Consider the following 23,838-nt stretch of genomic DNA (forward strand, 5'->3'; position numbering starts at 1 on the left):
CATCCCTGTGAAAGTGGCTATGCAGGGTGGGGGTGTCAGCAGAAGTCTCATTATTAGAGGAGAGCAGGCTGAGTTCCCAGCACAGCTAGAGAACTGACCATGCTTTGCTCTCATGCCTAGTGTGGTCAGCTTTTAATAGGAAAGCAGGGGGGCTGGCAGGATCACCAGGGATTTCACACAAATGAAGCAATACAAAGAGAACAGGATACATTTTCACGTACACATTTCAAGTACATGGTACAGCAGGCACATAATAATAATATGAAAGGTTGGGTCTATATATTTTTTAACGCATCCTGTGTTTGAATTATCTGGCAGCAAACCATTGCGCATAGATAAACAGATGTGATATACAATATAATATATATATATACATATATTTTATTTATTTATTGTGTGTGTGTGTGATACTCCAAATTGCACAGATACTGTAGTTCATACCATTCATTTTGGTGCACTGCAACGTCTGTGCATTGTGTTTCTCTGCCTAGGTGCATTGGGATGCCATTCAAAGTTGTTTGTGTTGCAGTTACGCATTGCAAGGTCAGCCTTTTATTATGTGTTACCGCAGTGGGATCGGGTACAAGGACCGTGCAAAAGTGACACAGAACAAAACTACTGTGTTTATACAGTTAGCAGAGTGCTACACGTATGCCATTTTTGCTTTTGTCCATACCCACATGGAAGAGAAATATATTTAGGAAACAAATGATATATGTGACATATATTTACAATATATTGGCCTACACTAATATATTTTAACCTCATGGTGCCGGTGCCTCCCGGCCCTTTAAGAGTTTCAGAAGCTGGGAGGCGGGTGGGGTTTTAGGGCCATGTGACCACTGTGATTCACCGTCACAGCGGTCACATGATCGGAAAAGGTCCCAATAGAAAGAGGAGATCAGGATCTTTCCGGGTGTAGCGGACGTATGTGCTGGGAGCGTGCAAGGCGCGCGCTCTCAGCACATATGTATTTTTTAATTGCACGCAAATATGTGGTCGCTCAGCGTCAAGGCCCAGATGCCGAGAGACCACATATTTGCGTGCGATCAAGGGGGTTAACATGTATTCTAAAAAATGTAAATATATTTTCTAAAGGCATATATTTAAAAATATATATTTTTAAATATATTCTTCTTTTTTTAACATATAAAAAAGTAATTTTGACATATATTTTTACATATATTTGTAACTGCATTCCAAAAATGTTGATTAAATGTATTTTCAAAGACATATATTTGAAAATGTATTTTTAAAAATATTTTTCAGATATTTTTTAATATATAAAAAACACACTTCAACATACAGTGTATATACAGTATATATATATATATATATATATATATATATACTGTATAGAAATATATTTTGAAATATATTGAATACAGCCAAAATTGTAGTATTTTAAATATATGTCAACTAAAAAATTGTCTCATTATGAGAGAAGGAAAAGGTTAACCGTTTTTGGCCCTACTGGGACTTTTGTAATGTGAAGGGAAATACAGTAACAGCACGTCTGTAAGCTGTTGTATGATTTCCTTTATTAATTGGCAGCACCTAATGAATTCAATATCTTGTTGAGTCTTTTTTTTTCTTTGGACTGGATTCGTCACCAGGCCAAGTCATTTTATGTGGCTCTCTTCTGTACAGGCTGTGAGACCGCCTGAATGATCCCAGCACAGATGTGCGCAGTTCAACGGCCATGTTTTGATATGCTGAAATTATGTCTAAACACTGAGCGCAGATTTAATAAACAAGCTTAAACTGTACAGATAAATTTATCATCTGCTGCTGTATTAAGGTTCATTTTCAATGTTCTTTTTTTACCAAAATAAACACTTGTATGTTTATGTGAACATATTTTTTATGTGTACATTTAGTAGATATACATTTAACTCATGTTTTCCAATTCTATTTATTTTTTTTATGGACAAAAAAGTGCAGAAAATGTTGGCAGTGACTTCATTTATCCCGAATTAACTAGGGTCACTATATGTGAGGAAAGTTTAAAAAACAGGTGGGGTTCAGTTTTTTTTGTCTTCTCTTTATCAGCAGGCGAGGATTTCTCATTTTTGTATTTTGGAGGGAGCATTTATATTGACATTATATTGTCGTTGTAATGACCAGTTTACACCAGAAAGCATGCTTGTGCGAGTTCCTTCTCGACGCAGATTTGACAGCTCATTCTTTCAATGGGCTGCCAAATTTATTTATTTATTTATTACAGGTACTTATATAGCGCCATCAATTTACGCAGCGCTTTACATATATATTGTACATTCACATCAGTCCCCAACCCTCAAGGGGTGTACAATCTAAGGTCCCTAACTTACATTCATACATACACATACTAGGGATTATTTAGACAGGAGCCAATTAACATACCAGCATGTCTTTGGACTGGGGGAGGAAACTGAAGTACCTGGAGGAAACCCACGCAGGCAAAGGGAGAACATGCAAACTCCAGGCAGGTGCCATGGTCAGGATTCGAACCAACGACCCTAGTACTGCCAGGTGCACAGGGATGCACAAAAAGTAGTTTGCCAGATACGTGGGGACACCATTTTGGCACCCATGCATCTAAAGAGGGTAGCACATTCCTGTGCATTGCGGGAAGCATGCACTTCTAACAGCCAGTGATGTGAACGGGTCCTGAATGTGTAAAGCACTGCATAAATTGTTGGCACTATATAAATACCTGTAATAAATAAATAAATACATAAAACATATTTTGTTTTGTAAATTTTATACTGACCCCAGATGATCATGGGGCCCCCGTGTCCTTGCCCAAACTCAAAAAAGCCTATGAAAAAGGTACCAGGGGCATCTCATGGGGCCCCCTACTGACCCCGGGCAGTGCCCGAGTTTTCAAATGGTCAGTCCGCCCCTGGTTGACTGTCTGGGGCCCCATGGTTTTAAAAAGCAGCCCTGCGTGCATGCATGCCCCTTATTCGGACGAGACGGATCACATACATGTACATGATTCAGCGCAGCGGGGCCACTCTGCCACAGTATATCTGCTGTAGGTGGTCGCCAAATAGTTCAAGCGGAGTTCCAGTCATTTTTGTGTTTATTAAAAGTCAGCAACTATTAAAACTGTAGTTGTTGACTTTTAATAAACACACACTCACCTGTCCCAGGACCCAGCAATGTGCTCACCTGTGCCATCCTTTCTCTCCCCGGTGTCAGCATCTCAACTGTGGGCACCAGGATGTGACAGCTTGCGGCTTCACAGCCGGGTGCCCACTGTGCATGCGCATGTCACGCAGCACATTCTGGTTAGTCCGGCAGTCTTCTGGGACCTGTGAGGACTGCGGGAGGAAGGAGGAGTCTGAAATTCTGGCTTACTTCGCCGTGGCAAACTGAGCCAGAAGTGGGAGCGGGTACCTGTCAAAACCAGATATCTGCTCCATCCCAAAAAGTGCCAAATATGGCAGTGGAGGGGGGGAGGAGGCAAACAATCGGAGCTTCCACTTTTGGGTGGAACGCTGCTTTGAAGTGGTTGTAAACATCAGACATGAAACATGAACAAATCATTTTCCTTAAAAGTGTATACTTGTTTCAATTAGGAGCACTAAGTGTCATTTCTATCTGCTGCTTCATTCTTCTGCTATCTGTATGAGTCAATTCTGAGAAGTTTTCTTGACCTCAAGAGAAAAAAGACGACAGGGGAGGGACCTCCAGCAGATTGACAGACTCATATCTGTTCCTGTTAGCTGTATGGGTCTTCTCACATAGTATAACTTCAGCTCCCCACCCCCTGATTTTTTAGAGCTGAGAGATCCTGTGTGAATTTGTACCTTGAATGGCTGTAGAGAAGAGATACTACAGATAAACAGGTACAACTTATGTAAGAAGATTTGTTTCATCTCTATGTATCACCTGAGGCCAGTCACTATATGCAAGGGTTTACAACCACTTTAAATAAACCAGCAACATCAGGCGAAAACTGAGAGGGGTGGAAGGACAAGAAAAAAAGAAGAGAAGAAAATCACATGTAATATATGTCTTTAAGTAACCTCTATAATTCTTTGCATATGTTGCAAAAATTCATTATTACTGGTGTGTTATAAGGTGCTCTTCAATCCTGGAATACCAGGAAAATGTATACACAGACCCTACTACTATTAGGAACCCTAAACAAACTGCTAAAGAAGCCCTGCCCACCCAATTGTTTTCTTTTCCTTCCACCCCTTTCACCTGATGTTGCTTGTCTTGTTAAAGTGTTACTAAACCCAGAACCCTTCATTCACTATATCTGGTCTCCCACAGTACTCACAACAGGGAAATGCAATTATTTTAGTAAATATAAACTGATAAATACCTTTTCTCATCAGCAGTTAGAGCAGTCTAGTGACTTCAGTGGAGCACTGGTTAAAGCTTGTAGGAGAAGTTTTCTTACTGCTCTAGGAGGATGCAGAACCCCTGACCTCTGTCTGGACAGTGCTGATTGACCCTGTGATGATCACATGCACTCCCCCAAGAAAAAAAGCAATACACACTAAACTGAGCATGTGCAGAAGGGATACAGGTTCAGTAGATAAAGCCATGGACATTTGAACAAGAGGAGGGGAGAAGAAAGGATCAAACGGCCTTTTTACACAATGCAGGGGATTAACTCCTTAGGTTCCACAGTGAGCATAACAAGCATGCTTTACTGCATATACAGACTGATTTTACTGTTGTGGGTTTAGTAACACTTTAATGATAACAGCAGCTCATAATGTTATTATTATTATACAGGATTTATATAGCGCCAACAGTTTGCTCAGTGCTTTACAATATAACGGGAGACAATACAGCAACAATACAGTTCAATACAAGAGGGATAGGAGGGCCCTGCTCCTTGGAGCTTACAATCTAAGAGCAAGGGACTGGTGGTACAAAAGGTAATAACTGTGGGGGATGGACTAGCAGAAGGAGATGATATATCTCCTATGTCAAAGGGAACTCCCACCTCCATGACAAAGCCATGGGGGCGGGGTGAAATGCATTGGGGGCGTGGCTCAGACAGAGCTGGCTAAGGCTGCTATCATTTGTAGTGCAGACCGCTTTGCTTGTGTGGTGATCAGGACTCTTTCCCTGCTCACATAATTAATAGATATTCAGGATGGACTCTCATCCAGCCTGCACTCTTAGCAGTATCCACTGAAGACACTTTTAGTAGCATGAGCAGAGACTCAGCTTGGGTTCACATATATGTGGGCTGGGATGTGGTGTGATTGTAAAGGCCAGTGGTGCAGGTGCAATTCCGATGCAAATTCTTAAAGTGTATCAGATTGGAAATCGCACTTGCACCGCACTGAGAATTGCAAAGGACCCTTATTAGAACGGCACTGCGGCCAGCCCGTATGTATGTGAATGGACTCTTCAGAAAATAGTTTTATTTCACATGCCACAGGAATCGGTGAGATTTAAAACGCATCAGATTTCGCATATACTATGTGAACCAAGACTGAAAGCTTCTTTAAAACTGCAGCTCACGTGGCAGTTACAGCAACAGTTTTTTTTTTCTTTTTGGAATAAAGGTTTTACATGAATAAAAGCTGACCATGGTAAGCACCCCTGTCAGCGGTAAATGGTTTGTCTCAATAATAAACACACTGCTGCATTTTCTGGTTGAAAAACAGCAGACTTACTGGCAGGATCACCAGGTAAAATGAAAAAAAAAAGCCTAAAAAGAAAACAAATGCATCCATCACATCTCAGATTTGGTAAGCTGCAATATAATAAATTGTTGCTATAGAATTTGATACTGCTTTAAGGCAACACATGAAGTTAGTCATTAGTGAGCCGTGTTCTAACTGTGCTTACTGCTGTTTAAAATGCAGTAAATATACTCTTACTGCTGTATGAATATAAATAGCTTAACCCCATTAAATTGCCCTCTTTGAACTGCTATCACTAAAACAATGGAAGCCTATGGGACCCACTAACCTTCTACCTAGCATTGTGTGATCATGCATGACTTAACGCAAGCCTGTGCTGGTTTTGGGCCAGGTCCAGACCTATTGTAACAGTAATAATTAGCAATCAGCTGCAGGAAATTTTCAGTGCGACCAAAAATTGCATCCAATTTATAGTGTAAAAATAACATGAATGTATCCAAAGGTTAGCATTTGACAGAGAGAGGAAATACTGCATCTTGTAACTGATCAACTCTAATAAGAAGCATTTACAGAGCGAGAAAAAAAAAGGTCCAGGGACACATCTTTATAATTCACCTCTGCGTGCTCTATGGAAATGAGGGACAGTTGGCCAACATACACATGACATCAAAAAGTTTCTTCCTCGCGTCCACTTGCAGTAGTCTATGATGCAAAGCAGACTGAGACTCTTGAGTTAATTCAGAGCAGTGTGAGTAACTTCAAAAGCGTGGCCGAGAATGACAGAAATTCCACAATCCTATTCTTGTCTCCTGGAGTGATGAGACTATGATTTTGTGGTAAGAGAAAATTCCCAAAAATGCTATTGTTTGCCTTATTTCACTGTGTAACTGCTATAGCCGTGCCTGGAAACAAGCTTATGCCTGCTAGGGGAAAAAAAAAATTATGAAAACAATACAGACTTGTCAACTCATGCATATTCCAACAAATTAGCATTGCTTTAAATGGAGGAGAGACTACCATAAAAGGCGTCTGTGTATCCCCAATAGCTTTACGCACTTTAAATCTGCTCATTAATTTTAAGGTATTTTATTGTGTGGGTTTTTTTTCAAATATTTATGTGAAATACTGGTAGCAAATTAATGGTAGCATTTAAAAACACATTAAGGGGTATATTTGTAAAGCAGTTAATGTGACATTTACCAAATATTTACTACAGATAAATCTTTCTTATGCGTGTGTTTTTAATGGCAAGGATTGATTCACCACCAGTGAATGTTTGGTGAAAAGCACTTCGCTACTTTATGAATACGCCCTATAAAATTGGTATAGCAATACAGGTTGTAAAGCAGGGGTGCTCAAACTTTTAAAGAGAGGGGGCCACTTGAGTAATTTAGTAACCATTCAAGGGCCACAATGAAATGAAATGGTTCAGAATTTTAAATTTTTTTATTTTAAACAGCATAGTGACATTTTCCTCCTGCAGCCTCTGAATGTTGGCGGAGGGAGAGGAGGAGAAGCTTGCTTTCAGCAGTTGCATCCCTCTCTGCCAATCCCTCCACTGGCTTCCCATTGCCCAATGAATAAAATTCAAAACATTAACAATCACATATAAAACCATTTATAACTCTGCCCCAAATTACATCACCAATCTTGTCTCCAAATATCACTAAAACCATACTCTTCACTCCTCCCATGACCTCCTGCTCTCTAGCTGCCTTGTCTCCTCCTCCCATGCTCATCTCCAAGACTTCTCCAGAGCCTCCCCCATCCTCTGGAACTCTCTACCCCAATCTATCAGACTATCGCCTACTCTGTCCACTTTTAGGTGATCTCTGAAAGCCTATCTCTTCAGGGAAGCCTATCCTGCCTTCAGCTAATAATGTACCACCAGCCCCTTCCTCTTAGATTGTAAGCTCCAAGGAGCGGGGCCCTCCTAACCCTCTTGTATTGAACTGTATTGTTGCTGTATTGTTTACCTTTATTTTGTAAAGCGAGGGCAAACTGTTGGCGCTATATAAAACCTGTATAATAAAAAAAAAAAAAAATGGAGAGGATCACTTCCTGTATATGTCACCCCTCCTGTCCAAGTGTAAACCAGAATGGGTATGGGCCTTTGCAACCCCTGACGCTACGCAAGTGGTAAAAACCACCCACCCAAAAACTGCAAATGTAAATGAGTCCTTACTGTTCTGAGCCCCTACAAGGCTGCTTTTACACTGATTCGCTGAGGTTTACCAGCACCTTGGGTGCAACGCAGTGCACCCATGGCTTTCATGCAGGTTAGCTGTGCTTTGCTATAGACTTTTATTATATTTTGGGGGTGTGGTGCACTTTCTAAAAACAAACCAAAACTCCTGCATTGTTTGAGGTTGATGTCCACATCGGAGGGCTCCAGCCACAGGTTGAGCACTCCTGTTGTAAAGGATCACATGATTTGGTCTCAAGGTCTCGAATTAGCCAAAGGCAAACATTGTGCCCCTACTGTCCCTACTTCTTGTCTGTATTAATGTGCATAGCACCATGATTACCATAGCCTTCTAATAACCGCAAGCTACTGGATCATACCCAATGATGTCTCAGCCACAGTAACCCCCAAAATATTTAAATTTAACATATATAAAAGTGCCTGCTTATACTCTCATTTACACTTAGTGTAAAATAGAAAAAACGGGAACGAAAGTGACGACACCCGTAGAGCCTCAACTAGTTTTGCAAATAACGTCAGGAAACATCTCTCCTCCCCAAACAGGAAACCAAGTGAACTGTGTGACATCACTACTTTAGCAAGGAAGAGCTAAACATTCATATATAGGATACAGAATACCACCTAACAAGGAAATATACTATTTTTGTTTAGGTCAGGGATGTCAAAAAAATTGTCACCTTCTTTCAGATTGTGGAATCCCATTGGAGACCTGCTGCCACTCTTTTGAACCACTACATGTACTCTAATCTGAAAGAGTCAATGACTGTTTATTAGCTAATAGGTCTACATCCCTTCACATGCAGTTTACTGTGCAGTAAGAAGAGGGATTTAAAATGCATCCTTTGATAAATTAATGCCATATTTCCTTCTAATACTGTTGATGATTGATGAAGATGACAGGAAATGTGTTGTAAATATGTTTCTTTAAAGTAAATGTCCTATAATTAGGATAAAGCCCCCTGGACACATGTTTTGTTCTTATGAAATATATCATTTTGGTGAACTGCTCTTCACAGGGTGTCATAAACTTTCATGTGAAAAAAAAACTAGAATGTGTGATATTGGTTCAGAGGTATGCCTACCTGACTCCAAAGACGTCATTGTGTCTGATGCTGTGATTACAGGAGTGAGCCTCTGCCAGCAGGACAGGACTTGCTTATTTACATAGCTTAGAGGGGTCATGACAACAGAGTAAAAGACTGTACGTGGGAAATAGGGGAGCATGGTCTTCTGCACAGCTACTAATACAGGATTCTACTTTGCCCGAGGTATACACAGTTATGCCTGAGAAACTGGGATTTATAGAGAACTCCAGGGCAAAAAAGTACACTGCCAAAAGACCTGTACTTCTGCACAGCTAATCTTGTGATTTACAGACAATTGTCACACTGCTCAGTTGAGATCCTTGTTATTGGGTTCATCATTGGAGCTTCCTATGTCATCCTTTCACTCCAGCCTGCCCAATGGACAGTGAGTAGGCAACATTGCCGTTAGCTGATTAACAGGAAAGCTAAGTCTGGATTTAGTAAAGCTGAACAAGGAAGCAGAGTGATATTTCTGGCTGTGCAATATGACAGAAATGTATAAATCCAAAATTGGCTGAACAGAATTACAAATACTTTGGCGGGCATAACAGACCACCTAAAAGTATATAGTTGACTGCCCAGAATTCTAGTTACAATTAAAGCTGAATGCTAGGCAGATATAAAAACACACATTACTGCAGCTCTGTAAGTCATTAGTACAACATTACATTAAGCGCAAGCAGTGTTAATACATGCATCTGATCTGGTATCAGCCTCTTGCATTTCCTGCACAGCAGGGCATGTATGCCAGAGAAGGAAGCAGCAAAGGGAGCCAGCTAGTTCTCATACTGACAAGATGCATGCTGGTAGAAGAGAAAGCAGAGTAACAGAGAGATGGACAAGTGCAGTTTGTTTTCTCCCCTGCAAGTGGCAATCAAATTGAGCGTCACTTCAGCCTGGAGAGGAAGACCAAGAGAAACAAAATTTCGCTATGGTTTCCTGGGTCAATTGAACAATGCTTCGGTTGGCTATGCTGTACCCATGTGACCATCGGTGGCCATCTTGGGTCAGCAGGGTCTACTTACAGTAAGTATCTGCTCCCGGGTTTTGGCGCGCTTCCTGGATGTGGGGAGAGAGACCCCACTTGTTAGGAAAAGTAACTATGAGTAGGAAAAGTTTCCTGACAAGGAGAGAAAGATTAGGAACTCGCTATTCTGGAAAGGAGCTTCCCTTGTGGGATCAGACCAGCCAAGCCATGCTTCACTCTCTGAAACAGATGTTGTCAGCACCTCTCCTCCTCTATATCTGACTACATTGAACTGTGAGTTATTTCCCTAGCAGTTCTCTCCTGCCTGGGTGTTTGTAACGTTGGCATTTTGTTTAATACAAGTTCCAAGTTTTACTGTAACCAGACTCTGTGTATTTACTGCCCACACCATGCTGCTCCTCTTCACAAGCTCATCACTGTGCTGCTTCTAGTCACTGTCCACATCATAGGCAGGATAACTTGGGCTCAGAGCAAGTCAGCTGAGTTGATGCTGGCATCAGACTAAGACATCTATTATCAAAAAAATGTCCTGCAGAGGAAATCCCTGGATTGAAGGCGAGTATTGCAGCAAAATTCCAGTTTTGTTATTTTATATTTTAATGGGCTATTCATTTCTACCTTGTTATATTTGGCCAGAGTTTTGCTTCAAGATAAAATATGGAAATAATTACATTATATCATGTTATGCACATCTTCGTGAGCTGTGCAATCACTTTCACTGAAGGTCACACATTTGTTTTCAGCAGATGTGCAGAGTTTCTCATTCACTGCATGTGTAGGGGGATCTTTCAACAGACAGAACAGCATTGAGTGAAATAGCTAGATGTGTCAACACACATAAAATCAATATATTGCAAATTAGGCAACTACCAGAAACTAATTAATTTCATGGAACAGATTACTTTCTGGGATCTCAAAACTGTTAGATCAAATAGTAGGACTATGAGATTTACAATAAGATATCATGTATAGTTTTGGGGGAAAGCCAGAGTTGGCCAGTAGGTTATGTTCTGGCTTTTATGGGTTGAAGTTAGAGCAAATGGATTCAATGTTAAGATTAGATGAACTGTTCAACTTAAGAGCTATTCAAGGTTAAAAGAATATGGTTAAATTTAAAGATGCCCTCCTATATGAAAAGTGTATTTCACAAGGACATACATTCCGGAGTCACTTGAATTTACCCAGTCAATCACATTTAATGGATGTTCCGCAGTAGTCCCAAGGAAAAGATTGTACAGCACTTTAGCAACCATCTCCCTTTCAGTACTTCCTCTGCCCAGGTTCATTAATACTTGCAGGACTGTGCTCTCTGTAGTCACCTCTTTGCTAGGTACATCCCATAAACCCTCCAGGAAAGCTGCCTCGCACAGCAATCTCCAGCCGAGCTCAAAAGGCCTTTGCAATCCACCCTAGTCCCCACCTCCATAAGGGACAAGATGATTACAGCCAGCTCCTCCTATGTACATGTCCACTCCAACTAGCCTCCTGCCCTGAGCTGGCTACATTCTCACAGGTGTTGGGTGTTTAGCTCTCATGCCCCAAGTGCAGCTAGGGCCCCTCCCCACCTGGTTTATAACTGGGCACTGACTCACCCATGACATCACTGTGGGAGGGATCTTCCTAAAAGGTGCCTAACACCTGGTGTCACTACCTGCTGTACCAGACACTATTCTGGTTCAGAGCCATCTAGTGGCAAAGTAGCTAACTGCACCTGCCTGCATGTTTGTTATACGTTCCTATTCAAATTCTTTGTAAGTCTGTCCCAGTAGAAAGGTTTGATACAGGCTGAATCCCCCTTCATTAACATAAATAAAGAAGCTTCTAGATCCTTAACTCTTTGTTAAGACAGACAGGGAGGTAGGGGGTGGTGTCAAATCCAGGTTACAACTGATAATGAGAGTGCCATTACAGTATAGACAAGTAAAAGTGGTTCTAAAACTTTTTTTTTTTCCTTAATACGTTTGGAGCATTAGGGTAAAATATGTTTTGCCACTTGCTGAGGCTTCTCCCCCCAAACACTTACTTGAATCCTACATCGATCCAGCGCTGTACCCGGTTGCAGGTATTCTCTCCTCTCACTCTGCTCTCACTACACTACAATTAGAGTAGCGGGAGCCATTAGCTCATGCTGTTTTCAGTCAAAACCTGTGAAGAGGTAGTGGGATCTGGGGCCAATCTACTCTTTGCGTGTCTATGGATGCACATAGCCAGTCCCGGGAGCATACCTGCATATATGCCCCCATAGAAAACAGCATTTTATGGGGCATATAGAGAAGAGAAGACGCTGAGAATGCCAGTGGGGGACCCCAGAAGGGGAGGTTTGGTGCTACTCTGTGCAATACAATTGCACAAAACAGGTGAGTATTCCATGTGTAGGCAGGTGCAGTTTGTTTACTCCACTGTAGGGAGTGCTCAAACGAGTGCTACCACAGTCTGGAGAGGATGTCAGGGGAATCCTGGTTTCTCTGTGGTTTTCTGGGTCATGGAGCAGTAAACCAGTTGGCTACACTCCATCTATGTGACCTCTGGTGGCCATCTTGGGCCAGCTGGGTCTTTATAAGTCCCTGCCCCTGGGTTTTGGCAAAGTGGGTAGAGTAGGGAAAGAGATACCATCTGACAGGGAAAGTGTCTAGCGGCAAGGAAAGGTTCCTGATGTGGAGGGACGTGGATCTCCTATCCTCAAGGAAGCCTCACCATTTGGGACCAGACTGGCCAGGTCACAGTTCACCCTCTGAAACAGACGCTGTTGATGCATCTCCACTGCATCTCAATCTTTTACTGAACTGTGAGTGTTTTCCCTAAGCAGAGTTCTCCATCTTGGGTGTTTGTCTTTGGCATGGTCTTCAATGAAAGTTCCAAGTTTTATTGCAACCGGACTCTTTACTGCTGCTGCACCATGTTTATTATTTTAATTAAAAAAATAATTTTGCCCTTTAGAAACGCTTAATTATGGCAAACACCCAATCAGTGTGAAAATACACTTTAAACCTTTAGATATAAACAGGGTGCTTAGCCTAGTGGCTTAGTACTTACATTATTTATTTGCCTGTGTCTGAGCTGCATGCCTTGGTTTCATCCTCTAATCCTTGTGTCACCAAAGAACTCATCAGTGATAGAGGGATTGAAGGATGGAACCATAGTGGATGGTGGGGGACACTGGCATCTCACACACCCAGATGTATAAAATGCTAAAGTCTCTGATGGAGGCTGTAGCATTGGAACAGAGGGGGAAAAAAAGAAGACACAGGCCTTTGGAGAGGTGAGTATCAAAGCTTGCAGGACACCTTTCAGCTGAATTTTTTTGTTCATTTGATAGTGTTGCTTTAAGCAAAATTGCAGTTTTTGCTTGAATGAAATAGTAGCTCACTGAGAACCACAACCAGCATACTGTATATTTATCATGCTATTGTAACTCCCTTCTCATAGGCCTACCTCTCCAGAGATTATCCCCTTTTCAATCATGAATTCTGCTGTCAGACTCATCTACCTTACCAGCCATTCTGCTATCTTATCCTGCTATCCTCTGCTACCCTTCTCTGCCAGTCCACTGGTATCTATCTGATTGCCCAGCAAATTACATTCAAAATACCAACAACAACAACATGCAAAGACATTCACAAGTCTGCCCTAAGCTACATCACCAGTCTAGTCTCCAAATATCCCCCAAACCATCCTCACCACTCCTCTCAAGACCCTCTGCTCTCTAGCTCTCTTGTTTCCTATTCCCATGCTTATCTCCAGGACTTCTCCATAGCCTCTCCCATCCTTCTAAACTTTCTACCTCAATCGACCCATCTATCTTCTACTCTGGCCACCTTTAGGTGATCTGTGAAAATTCATCCCTCCAGGGAAGCTTATCACGCCTTCAGCTAACAACTGAGCTTTTAATTCTTCCATCAGCTCATCCTCCACAGTTATATCCTTTTGTACCACTTGCCCCACCCTATCAGATTGTATGCTGTTATGAGCAGGGCCTTCTTAACCCTCTTGTATTTTATTGTATTGTAGTTGTACTGTCTCCCTTTAGATTGTAAAGTGATGTACAAACTGTTGGCTCTATATAAATTCTGTACAATAATAATAACATTAATCATGTTATCTTGGATCCATAGTCCCATTTTGAAATAAAATGTTAGCTGAGCTTGATATTAAGTGAAGTTTTCCTTTCTCTCCTTTATCTTTAGCAGCAGGTTTTTGAATAGTAGGACATTTATACACTGGAAAAGTGCAATGTGACCACAGGGACTTTTTTCACCTTTTCCCCTTTACCATTTCAAGCAGGGAGACAGTATGGGGATAAACAAAGCTTGAGCAATGGGCTGGAATGAAGGCAGGCACACACATGAAAGTCAAGAGGATCTATGGAATTATGCAGAGGGTATGAATGCGTTGAGATAAGAAAAGGAATTTTCAGTGACTGAAACAAGGAGGGGGGATTCAATGAAATGATGCAAGTGAACTGTGCAGTACGCAGGGATATTTACATAGCAGTGAATGGTTTGTACATGTGCTGCTTTTCTCAGACGTGTCAGGTACAGTAAACTATTTTTGCTTTGGTGATTTGATAGAAAATGTTTTGTGAGATGGAAAAAGTCTGCTGTCTATTAAAAGTAATATAGGTAACCTAATGCAAAAAAAAAGTACCACTCCTGGCACCAGTACTGCTACCATACCTGTAATCACTGCACTCTCCATGGTACTGATTAGGATAATTGCAACAATATTTGGTGATAAATAAATAAAGTGAAAAGCTATTTACACAAAACATTTTTTTCCATGGAATAATACATTACAAGTTTGAGTCTGAAGCGGAAACAAAAATCTATCTGCAACATAATGGTGCTACTGTATGGTTAGGGCTCCATGTTTTGAATTCCTCCCGCAATTTCAAAATGCTCTGCTAAAATGGCAAATTGCACAACGCAAATTTCAGGTGCTATTTATTTTAATGTCACCTTAAATTGCGGTACAGTTCTCCAGAGTTTGTCAAGTGGCAACCGCTGCAAACCTCATCACTCAAAGCATGTCGCCAAAAAGAAGCTCCGGCTTCTTTTTTTGGCAACAAGCCTCATGTGACAATTGCGGCAGAATGGCACCCTGTTTTTAGGTGCCATTAAGTCTGGGTTCACATACTGTATATGCGGGCTAGAATGCGGTGCAATTTTAAAGGCTTTTCATTCGAGAAGTGCAGGTGCGTTTCTGATGCAAATTGTTAAAGTGTATTAGATTAGAAACTGCACCCGCACTGCACTGAAAATCGCACAGGAACTTTTGTAAAATCGCACTGCAGCCAGCCTGAATGTATGTTAACAGGCTGCTCAGAAAAGTGTTTTATTTCACATGTTATGCGAATCGGTGTGGTTCAAAACACATGTGAATTTGCATACAGTATATGTGAACCAAGGCTGAAATGAATGTCACCTGAAATTCGCGTTGTGTGATTTGTCATTTTTGAAATTGTGGGCAGATTGCCTGTTTTTGCCTGTGATTCGAAACACCTATATGTGAACGGAGCAAAAGCACACTTGTTTGGCAGGGAACCCCTCTGACATCAAATTAGCAAATTATTATTATTATTGTTATACAGGATTTATATAGCGCCAACAGTTTGCTCAGTACTTTACAATATAAATTGATAAAATGAGTAACCAAAAGTCAGGTGCTGCATACCTGTTCTGTGTAACTTACAGAATAGGCACTGATGCAGCTCACCATTACAGAATCAGTGATAACTGTCTATAACTTGCCTATATGTGTGTATCTAAGCAAATATTTTATGTACATTTATTGAGAATTTTAAAGCACTATTAAACCCAAAACAAAATTATAATAAATTGCAGCTTCCCAATTTGGTGACTGCATTCGTTTTCTTTGTTTTAGGCTTTTCCCTTCTGTTTTTCCCTGGTGATCTGGCCAGTAACTCCTGTATTAGAGTCTCACACTCTGTATGAGGGATCAAAAGAGCACCTTTGGACAGAAGCATTGTCAGGGGAAGGGAGTGTTAGATGTACTAGCACTTTTAAATACACTAACAAAGCCAAACTTCGGCTAATACTATTGCTAATACTATGCAGTTACAGCAAACAGTTTTTATTTCCTTTTGGAATAAAGGTTTTACATAAATAAATAAAACTGATAATTGTACACACCCCTACCAGTGTTAAATGGTTTTTCTTATTCATTTACATTTGCTGGAGAGCTTGTCCTTTTGAAAAACACCAGATGAAACTAGAAGAAAGAAAGCTTAAGAAAGAAAATGAATGAAGACATCACATCCAAGAATTGGTAGGCTACAACATAATAAATGTTTGCTTTTGGAATTATTACACTTTAACCTATTCTGACTTTTCACAATAGTGGAAAATAAAGCATTCAGTCTCTAATGCTACATCTCAGCCAGAAATATTTTATTATAATTTAAGCTGAATTTTGTTTTTATAGTTATTTTAGGTTTGAATGCCACACAGGATGTTGTATGATCATTGGAAATGGAGGCATGCAGAGATGTACCACCACAAGAGCTGTTGTGTCTTCAGAAAAAGGATTCTCCATGGCACTGTCACACAAGTATATATATCCTCCTAAGTTTCGGCGGCAAATAGCATTTTAGTTGTGTCAAAACTCCGCATCTTTTCTGTTCATAACTGTAACATAAGGAGAGTGAGTGCAGTACGGCAAAATAAATTTGTCCAGGAGCACAGAGGAAACTCCTTATAAGAAGGGACTGGAGCATAAAGCTGCCCACATAACAATAGAATTTTGTTAAAAATTCTCATTTTCTGAACATTTGTTCAATTTACTAATAGGATCATATTAATGTTTGTTTTAACCAGAGTGAGGGCTACCTTGAGTTTATAGGAGAAAGGGCACATGACAGGGTGGGCTGAAAGGCAGGAGAAAGGTTAAGAATGGGTGGGGAGGGGTATAAGGATATGATGTGGAAAGCCGGGATAAAGTGGTCATAGCTTAGAGAAACCTCATGGAGGGACAGGCAGTATGGAGAGAAATTTGGCCCACCCAGAAGTGCATAGGTGTGGGTAGTTGAAGTATGCAAAGAGAAGGGTGGACTTGTGGGGCATATTGTACTATTGCACAGTAGTGGTGGGTCCTTGATGGTGCCAAAAAAGTAAGATCATTGGTAATGTTTGGTCAAGTGGTTAAACCTTAATGGTCACAAATATGTATGATTATGTGGTGTTCATGAAGGATGTACTTACTAAGGTTTATTCCAGGTGAATAATGGTGCAAAAATTACTGACATGTAGCCACCAAGCTGGTTGTAGATGGCTAGTGGCCGATATGGGTTTAAAACGAAACAGGATATTCTTGGTGAATAATAGTGTAAAAATGATTAGTGTGTATCCACCAAGCTGGTTGTAGGTGGCTGGTATGGGTTTACAACAGAACAGGATATTCTAGGTGAATAATGGTGTAAAAATGATTAGTGTGTATCCACTGAGCTGGTTGTAGATGGCTGGTACGGGTTTACAACAGAACAGGATATTCTAGGTCAATAATGGTGTAAAAATGATTAGTGTGTATCCACCAAGCTGGTTGTAGGTGGCTGGTACGGGTTTACAACAGAACAGGATATTCTAGGTGAATAATGGTGTAAAAATGATTAGTGTGTATCCACTGAGCTGGTTGTAGATGGCTAGTGGCTGGTTTGGGTTTAAAACAGAACAGGATATTCTAGGTCAATAATGGTGTAAAAATGATTAGTGTGTATCCACTGAGCTGGTTGTAGATGGCTAGTGGCTGGTATGGGTTTAAAACAGAACAGGATATTCTAGGTCAATAATGGTGGGAAAATGATTAGTGTGTATCCACTGAGCTGGTTGTAGATGGCTGGTACGGGTTTACAATGGAACAGGATATTCTAGGTGAATAATGGTGGAAAAATGATTAGTGTGTATCCACCGAGCTGGTTGTAGATGGCTAGTGACTGGTATGGGTTTATAACGGAACAAGGTATTGGGTGGCACTGTCAAGGACCTGGCTTTAAAGGTTGTATTAGAATTCTTATATATTTTTGAAGAAAAGGTGTCTGAATCATGTTATTGTTATAATCTTGTTATTTAATAAAAGCTGTGGCCATATTACTCCAATGAAAATAATTAGTATCATATTGAATTATTTAAGATGTTTAATGTTCAATGTCATCTCTTCCCCTCATCCCTACCTGGGTCATAAGAAAATTTGAAGGAGCAGGATGGAAATATTTTTTAACCTACATGACCAAGGTATAAACAAACCTTAAGGCTAGGTTCATATATGTGCGGGTGGTGCTGCTGCAGATCAAAACAAAAATCTGTGCAGCCGCACAACCCGCACAGAAGAATGAGGACCCACGGGTGGGTTCCATTAATTCTAATTGGAAATCGCATCCATACTGGGAACCGAAGTTCCAGTGCGGGCTGCATTTTCAGAAGAAGTGCAGGGACTTCTTCCCTGCGTGTCCCGGGGAACGGGAGTCCATTCAAATGAATGGACTCTCGTGCCCGCACAAAACGTGGACCACAGGAACGCACATGTATCAACCGGGGCTAACACCCAAACCCAATTTTGCAACTTTGGTATGCAGTCATAAAACTACATACAGTATATCATCACAACAACTTAGTATATCCAGGTGGATTATAGCTTGTTTTTTTTAAGACAGATTGGGCTTTCATTTGGTGTTTTCATTTTAATGTTAATGGATATCTCCTAATTTTGTTTTATTATTGAAGGGAAACTTGCCCAACAATAGTAAAAAATATAATTTTTTAAATATTTTGCTGCATATTTTTGTTTTTATATATTTGTATTTTTTTATTTTTACCATGGCCCACCCAAAAAAATATGCAAAATACATTCTTCTGTTCCTAACAATCACAGTTATATCACGAATGTGTGCATTATTTGTCCTTTGTACCCATAATAGGGCCAAGAAAAAATAAATATGAGGGGCATTCAAGTCAAGGGACTTTTAATTTTACAGGTATAAAAAGGGATACTAGCATGGCAGTCCTACACGTAGTGGTAAGTGGAGTGTGTGCTAATACTGATAGGTGGCACACATGTTGTGGGCCAGTCCAGAGACTGTTAATCAAAATGGTAGGCAACAGTATTAGAGCGTGCATGGAACAACCTGTGGTGATGAGGTTTCTTGGGAACAAAGGTATAAAACCTGTGGATATCTACAGAAGACTTCTAGCACAGTACAGATGCTCAACTGCAGTAAGACATTTGAATGGTGTATACATTTCAAAGATGACCATAAGTACGTCATTGACGATCCCAGCCGTGGTGGTTCCCAACCCACAGCAGTCATTCCTGTGAACATTCAGCATGAGGAATGTCTGATCCTGGATAATCAATGTATAACCTGTCATTTAAATTGTACAAGAGATGAATCTTTCTGTGGGAACGGTGAACACAATGATGACAAAGTGAAGCAGGCTGTCCTAGGATGGTTCAGGTGTACTGACAAATATTTCTATGCCGAAGCTTTGCAGGCATTAGGTAAATGTTGGGATAAATGTAGCAGGGGAGAATGTTGAAAAATAAATGCAGTTTCCACTCCTTGAAATTTGTTCTTTTATTATATAAACTCAAAATTCCCATCCAAAGTTGCATCAAAGTCGCAATGTGAACTCGCAATGGAAATCACATGACTTTGGAGTTGCACAAGTGTGAATGGAGCCTTATACAGACTTCTCCTCTAGTGAGGAGAAAGATACAATGTATCTTTTCCTCTTCACAGAGAAGAAACAACACAGGGGCCAGTCTTCACAGTAGTGATCATATGGTTGAGAGCTGGTTATCCCAGCTCCTGATCGTTAGAATGAGACCAAGAGCTGTCAGTACAAGCTCAATCTCAGTGCTGGGAGCACATGATCTAGCATGCCTTCAGTACAAACACAGGAGTGCATATATGCGGCACCTAAGAATAAAGCCTACTTCCTGAACACTATATATATATATATATATATATATATATATATATATACACACACACACACACACACACATATATATATATCTTATGTGGTCATAAATAGACCCCAGTAATCCATATGTGCAACAGTAAAAATTGGGCTTTAAAGCCTACATGTCACACATCGGTGTCACTGGGCGGGCAATGTTTATGTGCTGAGAGCGCTCTCTGTGCACACTCCCAGCACAAAGACTGAGCTGCCAAAGATGGCTCTCTGTTTGGAGTAAACATTAGTAGCTGTTGGGAACGGCTTCTGATCATGTGACCAATGTGACAGCCAATCACAATGGTCACATGAACGCCAAGCCTTCCCATCCCCCTGAGTACTTTTAAAGGGGGTACCATGGCAGACAGGAAGGGGTTAAAGATAACAGATTTGTTATACTTACCTGCTCCGTTCAATTTCAGTCCATGTATGGGCAGGTTCAGTGCTGCTGGCTATAGTCAACGGTGCTGATGAGTGTATTCTGACAGCTGCGAAGCCTCCCTGCTGTCAGAATACAATAGCTCCATGGGAAGGATTCCCCCATCCACCTCCAATGTGTGGATGGGGGCATCAGTTCATTTTCTCAACCTTAGTTATGCCAACTAATGAGGAAACCTCAGAATTTTTGGAGAAACGAGTGAAAAAAGACAGGTTTAAGCATCCAACGTACCTGTGAATTTACGGAGAACTACAGACCACACTATAGTCTTGAGTCTTTAGGTAGCAGGTAGAACGCCAAGCATTTAAGGAAATAAATAGCCTGAAAACATGTTCTAACATCTTTGCAGGTTGGGCATAGTTTTCTGCTTCATTCAGGCTGGTTTTGCACCTGCCACAGGCAAGTGTCTCTGTGAGTGAAATACCTTTCTGCTAGTACAGGCCCAAGCCTGTTTTACATCCTGCTCTACCTGAATGATTTTATCTACTTCACCTTGCAAACTTTTCAACAGACTTCAGTGGGAAAAAAAAAACTATCGGCTTCTTTACAGACACCTGATAGTCATACGTGATGCTGTATGCGGCAAATGCACAATCATACAAAACAAAACAGGCTTTAGAGAATTCCTGACATGCTGTGATGGATTCTTTGGTTATATACACATTGAGAAGCATGGTGGCTGAATGGTTTCAGTGCCAAAATGATGGACTCCAAGGACACTGCCTGTATGGAGTTTATATATATTTCTAGTCTGTTTGTATTTTCTCTAGGTGTGCTTACTTTAAAAGGTGAAATAATGCTGTGCACTCTCCGCACCCCTCCTAGGTCCTCATTGTACTTACCTCCAAGGGTTGCTGAGCTGTTAGTGCCCCCACAGCTACTTCAGTGTTCCGGGGATTTGAAATCCCCACTCATCTCCCGATTCACTGTGCAGCTGTTCTGATTGGTCAGCACTGGCACAGTGAATTGATCTGGTCAGCTTCAGAAGCATTGCACAGAGAAGCAGGGGTGGACTGACCATTTGGAAACTCGGTCACTGCCCGAGGGCCCAGGGTCAGTAGGGGGCCTCATAAGATGCCCCTGGTACCTTTTTCATAGGCTTTTTTGAGTTTGGGCAAGGACACAGGGGCCCCATGATCCCCTATTGCCCAGGGGCCCCATGAGTTGTCAGTCCACCCCTGCGGAGAAGAGATTTCAAATCCCCAGACTGCTGGAACAGCTTTGGGGTGCTGTCAGCTTGGAAACCTCAGAGGTAAGTACAGTGGTGGGGGGGGGGGGGGTGTCCAGTGCTAATTCATTTTCACATTTATTCTGCAAATGTGATATAATATTTTAAATTTTCCAAACACTATTGGATTTCTCTAATGCAGCCCCAAAGGCCGAACGAGAGAATTGTTTTGATTCTCCTATCCATGCTAAACATCATGTATGGTCTAATTATAGCTGTGTGGCGAGCTATAATGTGTAAAATATATCAAGGCTTCTGCTGTTTGCTGCTTCATTGTTAGCATCTCTCCTTGGTAATAAACCTTCGATTAGCGGCTAGCACTGCAGACTTGTTTTTATTTCCCTCATCAACTTTCAAAGTTTGCCCAGGTGACGAAGGGTGCAGTACAGAATGTGAAAGTTGGTCTGCTGTCAATCTCAAGGGATGTGGACCTGATGGAGAACTTATCCCAGAATTTCTATCAGGCTCCAGCCACCCAACAGCAAAACTCCATGGCTGCTGCACCTGTCTGTGTGATGGGCGCAGTGGCCAGCAGGGAGCTCAATGTTTGGCTACATTCACATGGACATCTCGATTTTAGAGTTTAGCTATGCTTAGAAGACTTTTCTACAAGCAGCTAGATTTACATATTGCAAAGTCATGTTCAGGGGTGGACTGACAACTCATGGGACCCCGGGCAATAGGGGATCATGGGGCCCCTGTGTCCTTGCCCAAACTCAAAAAAGCCTATGAAAAAAGTACCAGGGGCATCTCATGGGGCCCCCTACTGACCTCGGGCCCTCGGGCAGTGCCCAAGTTTCCAAATGGTCAGACCGCCCCTGGTCATGTTATTCATACATAATCATTAGCAACATTTAGTTGCAGACAGTATAGTTGCGTTTAGGTAGCATCCAGGGTCAAGTTTTCATTCTTATCAGCAGCTAATCATGCAATGGGTTTGATTTACTAAAGCCAAATGGACTATGCACTTTGTAAAGTGCAGGTGCACTCTGCAAGTGCAGTTGCTCCAGAGCTTAGTATATGAGGTAAATGTTCACTTTTCAAAGAATAACCAATGACATGCAAGGAAAATAAATTAAAAAACAACAACATTTTTGCTTGCACATGATTGAATGATGGAGATCAGCAGAGCCAATGCTCATTTACTAAGGTCTGAAGCAATTGCTCTTGCAGAATGCAACTGCACTTTGCAAAGTGTACATTCTATATGCCTTTAGTAAATCAACCCCATTGCGTTTAGCTGCAGTTAGCTGCGTTGAATTTAGCAGCAGAAAATTATGATCTTCCCCTTTTCTTCCTGAAATGTTGGTATTCCTTCTCATGTTGGTTGTCATACATTTTTGTGTTGGTATTCATTCTTTGCAGATGTGAAGCACAGTGGCTAAATGGTTAGCTTTTCCACCTGGCATCACAAGGGTTGCTAGCATGTTCTCTCTGTGCCTGCGTGGGTTTCCTCTGGATACTCTGGTTTCCTCCCACACTTCAAAGACATGATGGTAGATTAATTGGCTCCTGTCTAAATTGGTCCTAGTATGTGTATGTATGAATGTGAGTTAGGGATCTTAGATTGTAGGGTTAGGGACTAATGTACTATATGTGTATATGTATATACAGGTGAAACTAAAAAAATTAGAATATCGTGCAAAAGTTAATTTATTTCAGTAATACAACTTAAAAGGTGAAACTTATATATGAGATAGACTCATTACATGCAAAGCAAGATAGTTCAAGCCGTGATTTGTCATAATTGTGATGATTATGGCTAGAGATGAGCGAATCGAAGTAGGCGAAGTGGAATTCGTTTCGAATATTGGAAAATTTCCAATCTGAAAAATAGCCTACTTCGGACGCGCGAATCGAAATTTTTCCTAAAATGGCGGCGGACATGTGCGGCGACGGAGCGGGGATGTCTGGGAAGGCGCGCAGACAAGGCGCGCTGACCCATAATGCATTCCTTAATGACATGTAATCGCATTAGCATATCAGCAGCCAGCCAGCCAGCACTGTGTAATGGTCGAGCTATAAATGGCGGCCATTTTAGAATTCTTCATTTGCCTCCAGTCATTCAAGAGAGGCAGACCGCTCTGTATTAGGGACAGAGTTAGGGCCACAGAAACGTTACTTGGGGACAGAGAAACGTTACTTAGGGACAGAGAAACGTTACTTAGGGACAGAGAAACATTACTCAGGGACACAGAATTGTTAGTGAGGGCCACAGAATCGTTACTTAGGGCCACAGAAACGCTAGTTAGGGCCACAGAATTGTTACTCAGGGACAGACAGAATTGTTACTGAGGGCCACAGAATTGTTACTT

This window comes from Staurois parvus, unplaced genomic scaffold, assembly GCF_062004578.1.
Source record: "Staurois parvus isolate SC_StPar_1 unplaced genomic scaffold, SC_StPar_1.0 ptg000205l, whole genome shotgun sequence".
NCBI lineage: Eukaryota > Metazoa > Chordata > Amphibia > Anura > Ranidae > Staurois > Staurois parvus.